At 43.9% G+C, this 13,027-nt stretch overlaps 1 long non-coding RNA gene across 1 annotated transcript; it reads left to right on the plus strand.

The window, feature by feature from the left end:
- Positions 1–2,799: 2,799 nt before the first annotated feature.
- On the plus strand, positions 2,800–4,690 carry LOC138732163 (uncharacterized). Its single transcript, XR_011339255.1, has 2 exons — positions 2,800–3,360; positions 4,000–4,690. It is a non-coding gene; the product is annotated as an uncharacterized lncRNA (long non-coding RNA).
- Positions 4,691–13,027: the final 8,337 nt, after the last annotated feature.

Consider the following 13,027-nt stretch of genomic DNA (forward strand, 5'->3'; position numbering starts at 1 on the left):
TCATCTCCTCTCTTGTGTTTCAGACTCACCTCCCTCCATCCCAACAAGATGACTTTCTGCTACCAGACCCAGTGCAGAGACACCTGGTGCTCCCCCTGCAAGCCCTGCAACTACCAAACCTACGACTGTGAGAGCCCCTGCAGAGACTGGGCTCCGTGGGGATGTCGCGACTGGTCCTCCTGCAACACCAGCTGCTACCCCTACTCTTCTTGCTACACCCGCAACTGCACCTACAGGAGATGCTACCCCTGCTACCGCTGGTGAACCCAACCCCGTGACCACCAGAAACAAAACCAAAGGCAAAAGAATGATTGACGGATACGGGATGAATTTTACCTTTGCTAAACTCCCACAGCAGCCACTGTGCTCAGGAACCATCCTGAGTGCTTAGCATCTCTCTCCAATGTCTGCAGCTATTTCCAGTACCCTGATTTTAGGGGCACCTCTCACTTCATAGCCTTGTTGCTTCATATATTGTGTGTTTTGGATGTGTAGCTTTGCAACAGGAGATGTGGAGCAGAGCAGATGCTGCGCTGACAGCTCTGCTCTTCTCCAAACACCAACATGGTCCTAAAACAAAGCTTCTGTTGTTGAATATAGCAACTCTTTCTTTATAGAACGTGTGAACCTCTGTATACTCTGATTCTATACCTCTACAAGCTGTAACTCCTGCATTCATTGTTTCTGACTCTCATTAAAAGATCTTGCATCACAGTTCTGCTTCCTGTTATATGTTAATATGTTATTTTTCTGTTATATTTTACTTTGAGTATCAGTTACCTCATACATGGCCAGAAAGGAGGTACTAGCTTTTCAGATCTCCAATATTAAGCATCCTGTAGAGTCTGAGGTGATTCAGGGCTTTGCCGGACACATTCCACCCCCCTTCTTTAACCAAACCAGCAGCATTTTGGTCCAGGATCCATAGGAGAGAAAGACTCACCTGCAGCTGGACCAAGAACTCCTCTAAGCAACCCACAAGGAGGAGAGCAACACCATGAGCAGCAGTAAGGAGCATTGTCCATGCCTCTATTACACACCATTTGCACCACAACTCAATCACTTCTATCCCATGCCTAAATGAGGCTTCTCTGAGCTCTCCCTGCTCAGCAGAGAGTCTGCATGGTGATGATCTTTCCTTACTATGGGGTGCTTCTCAAGTGTGTTCCTCAAAGCCATGACATCTTTTATCGATGACAGATCTCTGGTGACTCCATTTGAATCCCCTCCTGCATGGCAGTGGGGCTGCACAACCAGGCAATACTCCTCATTAACAGGGATGAGTTATTTAGCCTAAATAAATAACATTTTGTCATAGAATTATAGGATGGTTTGACTTGGAAGGGACCTTAAGGTCATCTACTTCCAACCCCCTTGCCATTTTAAATAGAATTAAACATTAAGAGCTTTAATAATGTGTGATCAGTGCACTGCCAGACTGGCACCAAAGCACAATTCCACAGGCAGGGAATTCCCAGTTAAGAACTGTCCCAGCACGTACAACCTTTGGAGCCAACATACGGCCACCACATTCAATGGAAAATCCAGAGGCTTCAAGGAGACAGACATCCAACACGAGAGATGTCAGAACAAGAATGAGGAGATCCCAGACCCCAAATTAACACTGGACCGAGCCATCATGTGAGGGGCAGATAAATCGTCTGTAAGGGTACAATTGCCCAGGGATTTCTTGGCTCCTGCTGGACCTTCTCTCTTCCCAGCAACAATCACGTCACTACAGCCCTCTATTAAATTACTTCTGATATAAAATCCAGTGCCTGAGAGTCTGATTTGTGAAACCTCAGATTTGAATTTGGGAACAAATTCACGCCAGATGCCCAGACAGAAATATAGAATTAAATGGGGATAAGCATTATTAAACTTGGTTAAGCACCACAGGGAATCAGGTGTGCACACATAAGCCTTTGTCTATAAGCACGTATAACCCAATTTTCCCTCATATATTTCATCCATGCAGTAATAGTGCAACCTTCTCATCAAAACCTATCTAAAGTATCACTTTTGTTTAAATACAAATCACATGTAAAAAACCTCATTCATGGCAATAACACGTTGAACACCACAATTTTTGTCTCCTCCTCCAAGACAGTTCTTAGAGCCCACATCTACAGTGTCTAAATTCTAACCCTTCTCCACTACACACCACAGCACTGATTTCCAAAATACTGCCTTGTAAATGATAAGATTTAAGCTCAGAGAGCAGAGATTGAGATGAGATCTTAGCAAGAAATGTTTTCTGTGAGGGCAGGGAGGCCCTGGCTCAGGTTGCCCAGAGCAGGGGTGGCTGCCCCATCCCTGGAGGGGTTCAAGGCCAGGTTGGATGGGGCTTTCAGCAACCAGATCCAATGGAAGGCATCCCTGTAGATGATAAAGGCTTGGAAGCAGATGATCTTTAAGGTCCATTCCAACTGAAACCAATCTACAATTCTAAGATATTGAACACTTCAGTTTCTCTCTCCTCCAAGACAATACAGAAAACTCACATGTACCTTGTCTTAATTCTGATCCTCTTCCACCAAACACACCAAGACATCGATCATTTTCCAAACATTATCTTAGACATGTGAAGAGTTAAGAAAATTAAATCAGTACTTGCTGACTACATCCAGGCCAACTTATGCTAGATTTGGGGATCCAGAATGCACTGAGACACACTTAAAATGCAAGATTCTCTAAGACTTCTGTATCTCTGGAACAGATACCACGTACAAGAATATGCAGGGGCTCACATTTACCTCTTCCCAATGCACGTCAAGGTTTAAACATCGCTATTTCTCCACCAGAGATTACTTTGTGTGGTTCACATCCGGTGTGTGAGCTGTGAGCATCATTCTCATGTTTGAAATTAAAACAAACAAACAAACAAAAGAAGATTTTGAGGGATGATTATTTGTGAAAAAATTTTGAGGTTCTTCCTTCTCTAGAGTCATCGCAGAATTCGTAAGCTAAAAATTGTCCATTTCCCAAACTGGAATTATGAACGTCAATCAATCCCATTCTCAATAACCTTCCTTCTCCTTCCTCCTATAACTCAGGTGTCACCACACTAATTCAACAGATGTCAACACACTAACTCAACAAATGTAATGGACCCAGGAAGTCTGAACATGAAAGAGAGTTGCAGTGCAATGTCATGCTTTTGGAAGCCAAGACCTGACTAATGATCACAAACAAAGGAAAACAATGAAATTAACTGGAGGAATCACGAGCAGAATGGAATTTGATTGGTGCTGAATAGGAGGTTAAAGCACGGTAGGCTTGGCCAGACAAATATATAAAAGGGAGAGAAATTCAGGGCTCTCCACTCGCACCTCCGGACTGACCATCTCATTGAGCTTGGTAAGTCAGACTAACTTCAATGTTTTTATTCATGTCCAGATGCTGTGTTTGCACTGTATCGCTCTACAAATGGCATTTAGAATTCTACTTGTGTGGCTATGAAATCTTAGCCTTTCTTTTTTAATGCATTTTGTTAAAAATGGGATAAGAGGATGCCAACATAAGCTTCGAAGGTTATGTCCTATAGACACGCACTATGAGATATTATCTTATTTTATCATATACTGAAACATTTGAGACTTCTTTATATTGAAGGAGAAGATTATATAATACCTTTTGGCTATTATTTCCAGCAAAAATGCTAATCAGCTGGCAATTCAAGCATAGATATGGGTCCAAACAAGCAAGCTGCTTTTTTCAGGAAAGCATGGCAGACTTCCACAAGGGGAGGATTTCCTCTGTGGTTCTCTCTCTCTCTCAACTGTAAACCAAGCTCAATTCAAGCCTGGACTAGCATCTGACCACTTAAGGTCTTTGCATAAACATCAGGCAATGATAGAAGGAACCTAATTCTAACAACATCCTCTCTAAAGCACTTTCTGAATCCAGACTGGTTGTTCTAAACAGTGGCAACATCGGTTTTGCTAGCTGCAAAAGTCTGGAGCAGACCTAATCTTCTTCTCCCCTGCTGTATTTCAGACTCATCTCCCTCCATCCCAACAAGATGACTTTCTGCTACCAGACCCAGTGCAGAGACACCTGGTGCTCCCCCTGCAAGCCCTGCAACTACCAGACCTACGACTGTGAGAGCTCCTGCAGAGACTGGGCTCCGTGGGGATGTCGCGACTGGTCCTCCTGCAACACCAGCTGCTACCCCTACTCTTCTTGCTACACCCGCAACTGCACCTACAGGAGATGCTACCCCTGCTACCGCTGGTGAACCCAACCCCGTCACCACCAGAAACAAAACCAAAGGCAAAAGAATGATTGACAGATACGGGATGAATTTTATCTTTGCTAAGCTCCCACAGCAGCCACTGTGCTCAGGAACCATCCTGAGTGCTTAGCATCTCTCTCCAATGTCTGCAGCTATTTCCAGTACCCTGATTTTAGGGGCACCTCTCACTTCATAGCCTTGTTGCTTCATATATTGTGTGTTTTGGATGTGTAGCTTTGCAACAGGAGATGTGGAGCAGAGCAGATGCTGCACTGACAGCTCTGCTCTTCTCCAAACACCAACGTGATCCTAGAACAAATCTTCTGCTGTGAAATGTAGGAACTCTTTCTTTGAAGAATGTATGATGCTCTGTATACTCCGATTCTGTCCCTCTACAAGCTGTAACTGCTGCATTCATTGTTTCTGACTCTCATTAAAAGATCTTGCATCACAGTTCTGCTTCCTGATATAATTTAATGTGTTATTTTTCAATTACTTTTGAGTTTGCTAATGATTTACCTGACCCATGGCAAAAAGGGAGGTACTCGCTTTTCAAATCTGCAATTTTAAGACTCTCCTGCATGCTAAGTTGATTGGGGGCTTACTGAGCACCCTAATTTCTTTCTCCTTCAACAGAGTCATAGAAAAGTTTGGGTTGGAATGGATCTTAAAGGTCATCAAATTCCAATCCCCCTGCCATGGGCAGAGACACCTCCAACTAGCTCAGGGTGCTCAGTCCCGAGAACTCACATCGACTGTGACTTAATTCTGATGCTCTTCCACCAAACACACCAAACCTCTGATTGTTCATTAAATACCACCTTCAAAACGTGAATATTTGTGAAATTTAAACTGGCACTTTGTCACTACACCCTGTCCAGCTTATGATACATTTATGGATCCAAAATGCATTGAGACACATTTAAAATGATTCTTTAAAATTTCAGCATCTCTGAAACAGCTATCTGATACAAGAACACAGAGCAGCTCACATTTACCTCTTCCCAATGCCTGTCAGGGTTTAAACATTGACGTTTCTCCACCAGAAGCTGCTTTTGTGGTTCACATCCTGCGTGTGAGCTGCAAGCATCGTTCTCCCAAACGCTACCCTGCCCAGGGTAGCTTTAGGCACGTATCCTGCAAGCATCTACCACCCTTCAGCCATCAGGAGAATCTATTTTACCAAGGAAGAGGAGAAGAACGCTGATTCCAGATAAGGTGCAGCAGTCGTCCTTCCCCATAATTAATAGGAAGATACGTGACAGGGAGTAGAGTTGCTTAAAGTAAAAGTGACTCTCAGCTCGATGACAAAGCGATGACTGTACTGGGATGTTTCCCACAGGGAGCCAAGCAGAGCCCCAAGACGACTGAGTTTTGGAAGAGTATTTCCAACAGGAAATGTTTCTCCTCCAAGTCTGCAGGAGCTCCGGCTCTCCAGCGATCTCTGATGTCTGTGTAGGTAGCAGAATTATGGACTTCGGCGCCGACACTTCCCTGGTGGGTAGACCACGGGGGAAAGGATCCCTGCAGGGCTTCTTGCCTCATCCCATAAGTGCCGTGTGCAACCAGCTCCCACCAGAAGTGATGTTTATGTAGATTTGGATCCGTGGAAGAGCAGAGCCCAGATGCTTCTTCAACAGGTTTTTCAAAAGGAGAGACTGCAGAAGAGAAATCTGGAGGAAACAAGCCTGGGAAAAACATCTTTCCTGCGTTGAAAATTCACATTCTCCTCTGCAACCACCCATTGGGTTCTTCTAGAAGATTATTTGGGACAAATCACTTTCTAACAAAGACTTCAGATGCTCCCATTGAAGCGTTATGGGAATTCCCCTCTTCTGAACTGTTCTCGTCTAATATAACAGTCAAAAAACACAAATCACTGTTTCCCTCAACTGGTCATGAAGGGTAAATTCACCATCTAGAGGTATTCAATCTCTTCACTAAAAGTAGCTCCGGTTTATGCATAAATTTGCTTTAAAAGCTTAAGGGAAGATATCAGTCAATGCAGTCTATCAGATTTTCCTAATTTTTTCAGAAATTTTTTCTTCTTAATGCAGACTTTCAAATATTTATGTTGATTCTGATATAAAGGCTACAGCTGGAAAACACATCAAAAAAAAAGGAAAAATGTAGGAAAAATTATTTGACCAATAAAAATGACACAAACCAAGTGGAATTTTGCAGGGATTAACATGCTTCAGACTGCAACATTCTCACGAGTCAGGGCTCATAAACAGATATCTTAATATATTTTCCGCTGTGAATTTGATTCCATCTTTCTATAAGTTAGAAGATTTTATAAAAATTATTGTCCAGTCACCCACTGAACACAGCCAAGCATCTTGAACTTTATTTAGGGTATGTCCCTATATTGGTTTTGCTTTTGATACTCAATACTGGAGACCTCAGTGGAGCGAGTCCAGAGATGATGTGAGGGCTGGAGAACCTCCCATATGTGAACAAGGCTGAGAGAGTTGGGGTTGTTCAGCCTCGAGAAGACTCCAGGGGGACCATAGAGCAGCTTCTAGTATGGAAAGGGGCTCCAGGAAAGCTGGGGAGGGGCCTTTGAGTGCAGGGAGAGGATGAGGAGAACAGTTTTGAGCTGCAGGAAGGGAGATTGAGATGAGGGGTGGGACTGGCTGGGCTTTGAGGTCCCTTTCAACACAACCCATTCCATTATTATATGAAAATTCTCTATTAATTTTGAACATTTAGGTAACTTGAACTTTCCAGGACAGTGCTCCTCAGATATTTTGTGAGGGACGTGGCCTCAGTCACCAGGTTGCTTGGTCACTTGGAAATTATGATCTTCTGACCTACACAAACAGCAACAATATTAAGCTTTTTCGCACACGTCACAACTTCAATTGGCTTAGCTGGTTTCTTCACCAACAAGGATCATTAGTCTGTTCTCAAATCCACGTGACAAACACTGCAGGCTTCTTTCATCTTAAAACCTTTTGGGTCATCCTTGAAATGAGCCACCAAAATTGATAGGAGGCACCAAAACGGTCAAGAGAATGAAAAACCCTCAGCCTAGAGATGACTGAGGGGAAAAAAAAAATCATATATTTCGGATATTTTTAACTTATTAAACTCACATAGCCTGAATTACGTCAGAATTTCCTAGAGGGAAAATAAATGTATGCTTACATATAATTAATACACATTTATAAATAACACCTAATGCACCCTCTCTTCCTGACACAACAAATTCCTGCTGCCAAGGTAGAGAGGGGCAAAAGTATTTTGTGCCACTTTTCTTTGCCTTCTACTTGTGACTATAAAACCTGGAGGGGGGGGGAAGACATTTTCTCTTCTTTTTCTAAAGTACACTTATTTTTATAGCTTTGTAATATTTCTTTTCAGTCTGGTTCACTACAGAAAACAAGAAAGTTTATGACAGTTCAATATTCATTTGGGTAACTGTTATCGACATATAAATGTAAAAAAGGGACTGAGCAAAAATTAATCACACAGTACCTCCCCATTGCACCTACTCACACATAAAACGTTATTTCAGTGCACCACCAAAGCAAATGGAAATTAAGTTCTGCCTCTCTACCCTTACAGCAGAACATTTCTTCCTAAGATCTCATCTCAATCTCCCCTCTTTCACCTCAAAACCATTTCTCCTCATCCTGTCCCTGCGCTCCTGGATTCAGAGCCCCTCTCCAGCTTTCCTGGAGCCCCTTTCAGCACTGGAAGCTGCTCTAAGGTCTCCTCGGAGCCTTCTCTTCTCCAGGCTGAACAATACCAACTCTCTCAGTCCATTCTCATATGGGAGATGCTCCAAGCCCGGAATGATCTTTGTGGCCTCCTCTTGACTACGATTTACAGCAAATCTTATTAATGTTGGTTTTCAGCCTCATCTAACACTGGTTCCCCAAAGCAAGCAGAGCAAAACACAAAGTCAGGAGCCTTCTATGTTTTTTTCCTCAACAAACGCATTCTTGTGTGACCTCCACCACAGTGAGCCAATTCTCATTTGCGTATTAAATGAGGATAATAACAGACGTTCTAGAAGTGCTGAGCCTTACCTGAATTGATGGTATCACTGCTCATCCAAAACAGTCATTAAAGACTTACTTTAGCAACATATTTATTATTTCAGTATTAATGGTTTGTTACTGAATGGTGCCTCAACGTTCTATAATAAAGAACAGAACGGGGAAGGGAGGCCCTGGGCTAAGCAATGTCTCTCTTTATGGAAACTGAGGCACTACAGTCATCAGCCTCACATGGTGCAGCCTGGAAGAGATAAAGCCTTATGCCACTGCATAACATCACTAGAGAAAGATCAGAGAAGTGATTTCTCCATTCCCTGTTTAGAAAAACCCTTCTGCAGCAGGCAACTTATAGCCCATCACCAGCCTTTTTACTCTACTAAATCCCATTACAAAGCAAGCGACCTCACTGCTAAAAGCATTTCCAGCTGCTCTGCCCAGCAAATCATGGAATCATTCAATACTTTGGATTGGAAAAGACTTTAAAGCCTATTTGGTTCCACCCACCTTGCCGTGGATCAAGGTGCTCAACACACCTTCCAAATTTGAACCCCTACCCTCAAAGCAAAACATTTCTTCCTAGGATCTCACCTCAATCTCCCCTCTTTCAGCTTAAAACCCTTTCCCCTTGTCCTATCCCTGCACTCCCTGATCAAGAGCCTCTCCCCAGCTTTCCTTTAAGTATTGGAAGGCTGCTCTAAGGTCTTCTCGGAGCCTTTTCACCTGCCAGGAATACCTAGTCTCCATTCTGCTGGCCTCCACAGCCTTCCCAAAAGATTGCTGTCCCCCATTTCTCTGCTATCATCCCTCTGGTAGACTAACAGGAGACCCAGATTTAATCTGCGCTACCAGATCCTGCAGAGGTATTCGTCCCAGTATTGTGACTTCATATATCATAGAATAATAGAACAGATTGGGCTGGAAGGAACTTCAAAACCCATCCAACTCTAACCCCCGTCATGGACAGGAACATCTCCCACTGGATCAGGGGGCTCATGTGACATCACGAGACGTTGATTCAAGCAAGAATTTTCCAATCACTTCATCCAGAAGAGAGAAAGAAAAATAAGCAGACCGTAAGGCTTAACCACATTGTTTAGATGCTTATTTAATTGATTTGTTGCCTTGGCCCGAACTTCTCATAGTGCATGTGTCAAATTATAGACATCAGAAGAACCTAAAGGAATCAATGGAATGCCTGTTATTAATTGCGTCGGAAATGAATCGAAATGGTTGGTAAAAGCCCTAAATACACAGTAGATTTCCTCTTTCCTCCTCACTATTTTACGTCACTCCTCAATGTGCAGTATCCACCTCCCTTGTAGGAGGATGAAACACCCTGTGGATCCCCCCAGCTAAGCTGACAGCATAGGTGGAAGAGTTCTGTGTATCCTCCAGTTTCATTTCTAGTTGTCCTGTGGGTCAATTCCCAGAAATCCCTTTGTCCTGGAAAGCTTTGAGATGAAAGAATCTCACAGGGTGTAATCACAATGCACTACCAGAGGAATCTGAAAATTGTCTTGAATGTGGATTAAAACAATTATGGCAATTGATGTTCTTCAAAAAATGTGTATGGTGACTAACACAGGAATTGCCCAGACTTCCATGGGTCTAAGGAACCGTATAAAAGCGCCCACAACCCCGTGCTTCTCACATCACTCCTCTTGGTTTACTCTCCTCGGTGAACTTGGTAAGTTCAGATCCTGTTATCATAGAGATTCCTTGGAATAGGTCCTTTCCTAGAGTTCTCTGGCTCTTAATGATGATAGAATAATTTTATCCTGTCTACTTTTGAGCTGGACAGTAAAAGTAGTGGGGACGTTGATGGACATTCTGATCAGACATTCAGATATCACTGGTAGGATGTGCAGCCTTGTAAGAAATCTTGTTTTCACCTAAGAGAAGGCAACAGCTCTACATCTTTGGGGTTTTAATGGAATAGAAAGGTTCCTTTTTTACTTGGTGATAATTATCATCGTCTGCAGGTTTGGTTCATGGGCAGAATGCGTATTATGCAAAGTAGAAAAGGTTTTTTGATGGAAAGATTTTGCAATAATGAACACTTCTGAAGACTTCTGAAAACGCTGTGCGAGAGCAACCTGATCCAGTGAGACGTGTCCCTACCCACAGCTGAGAGGCTGGAACTGGATGATCTTTAAGGTCCCTTCCAAGCCAAACCATTCTAGGATTCAGGTCAGATATTAGGAAACTACACATGCATGCCCTGGGCCACAGTCTGGATGTCAGGATTGACCTCAGCTACCTGTAAACTTAGACACCAAACGCTCTCAAACAGATATATTTGGTTGTATATCTGCAAGGTGAATCTCCTGTGTCCAAAGCCCTAAAATACAGGATATTATGTTTACTTTTAAGTGGGAAAGCTAAAGAGTAGACAGTGTATCTCAGAGCTGAATTTAAAAAGGAGGGAGCACAGGAATGGAAGCCAAAGACTGAAGGATTTGCTCAATACCTCTCTCCAAATCCATCCTACTCATGCCATCGAGGCACTTCTGCTGCTCCTCCAGGCAAGCTAAGCCTCCCATTTACCTACTTTTTTCAGGTTTGCCTACCAGCCTCCCTCCACCACACCATGTCTTACTGCTACGGGTACCCGTGCTACACCTCGTGCTGCTCCCCCTGCTACCGGACCATCGGCTGCTGCCGGACCTACAGCTGCTGCAACCCCTGCAGCTACCGGAGCCTCTACACCTACCGCAGTAGGTCCCGTGCCACGTGCGCCACCCGGTACTACTACCCTACCTGCTGCAACTACAGCTACTCGTGCTGCTACCCTTGCTGCTAAACCCACTGGCAATGTCCCTGTATCAAGAATCAACTCCGACCCGGCGAGCACAGACGGATGGTTAATCTCAGAGACAACACGCTGAGCCCCCGTGACAGCAACTGGAGTGACTGAAAACGGGGAGCTTGGCTGCTCTCTCAGATTTCTTGGCAGTTCTATTTCTTTCATTCTTTCTCTTTCCTTCCCATGTTTCTCAAGTAGGAGCTCTCTCTCGATACTCTCCTACCTTTATACCCCCCCTACACCCCTCCAGCAATGGGAGCAACAATCTACAGCTCATTTAAAGCTTCTTACAATTTCTCCAGCAGTGTTAAAGGACTTCTGCAAAATTAGCTTTCGGGTCATCTGCATTTTCAATAACTACTTCCAGTAAGGTGCTGCCGTACTGGGTAATGGAAAAGTATTACAGCTGTCTCTCCTTTGATCTGGATTTACAACCACTTAAAGGATGAGCAACGCAGCTCCAACAAAAAGAAATGTTCTGTATAGCGTAGTGCAATGACTCACCTCCCGTAGCTCTTCCCAGTCTTCCCAAACTATAATCTTTCTGTACCTGTGCCAACTCCTTTTCTTATTGCATTAAAATTTCTCTGCATGAGAAACATGCTGGAGTTCCAGTTGTCTTCTTTCCTCTCTCCACAGTTTGCATGAATACACAGAGAGCAGAGACACGCTGAGGTTTCTCCATTCCCTGGTGCTGCAGAGAACCTCATATCCCTCTACAATCAGAGCAGCTGTTCCCAATAAATATAAATTAGAGAAGCCTTCAAGTGCTTAAGGGGGCCTGTAGGAAGCTGAGAAGGGGCTTTTGATGAGGGAGGGCAGGGATGGGATGAGGGGAATGGCTTTCAGCTGGAAGAGATTGAGATGAGATCTTAGGGAGAAATGTTTTGTTGTGAGGGTGGGGAGGTCCTGTCCCAGGTTGCCCAGAGCAGTGTTGGCTGCCCCATCCCTGGAGGGGTTCAAGGCCAGGTTGGATGGGGCTTGGAGCCCCTGATGCAGTGGGAGGTGACCCTGCCCATGGCAGGGGTGGGACTGGATGGGCTTTGAGATTCCTTCCAACCCAAATCATGATGTTATTTTTTTCCCTAATCTTCTACCCTTTAGAAAAATAAAGAAATGCCACAATTTCTCCCTTTCCTTTGTTTAATTTAAGCTATTATCACACTTCAGGACATGGCTTAGTCAGCACATTGGGGTTGGGCTGATGGTTGGACTGGATGATCTCAGAGGGTTTTTTCCAACCACAATGATTCCATGACTGTATTCTGCGAGCATAATAGAGCTGTAATAGTTTTGTAATGATGTTTTAAATGGAAAATAGTTATTCCAGGACTCTACAGAGAGCAGTAAAGGTGTGTGATCAGAGGGCTCCAAGCCCCATCCAACCTGGCCTTCAACACCTCCAGGGATGTCACAGCCACCCCTGCTCTGGGCAACCTGGGCCACGGCCTCCCCACCCTCACAGCAAAACATTTCTTCGTAAGATCTCATCTCAATCTCTCTGCTTTCAGCTGAAAACCACTCCCCCTCATCCTATCCCTGCTCTCCCTGATGAGAAGCCCCTCCCCAGCTTTCCTGGAGGGAAAAGCCCATTGAAAACCTGATTATAAATAAGACAGCACAGTTGTGGATACCTACTATCTCTTCAATATCCGATCACAGCCAGTGATGGGTCATGTCCTGATCACATCACATCAGTCCTACAGCAACAATGAAATATTTTGAATGAACCGTTTCTTTGGAATACACCAAGTATGAGTCCAAGCTCATAGAAACACACAAGCTAGAGGTAGAGCTGAAGCTTCCTGCAGCTACAAAAGCCCAAGTTTCACAGCTTAAGGAGGAAAATTCTCTCCAAGCAAATCCTTGAGCACACAAAGTCAATAACTTTGTCACCCAATCTGTGTGATACTCTTGATTTGAAGATATTTAAGAAATGTAAGTGAAAAAATAACACCAGAACTGTGGTATTCA

The sequence above is a fragment of the Phaenicophaeus curvirostris genome, chromosome 29 (genome assembly GCF_032191515.1).
Source record: "Phaenicophaeus curvirostris isolate KB17595 chromosome 29, BPBGC_Pcur_1.0, whole genome shotgun sequence".
Taxonomy (NCBI): domain Eukaryota; kingdom Metazoa; phylum Chordata; class Aves; order Cuculiformes; family Cuculidae; genus Phaenicophaeus; species Phaenicophaeus curvirostris.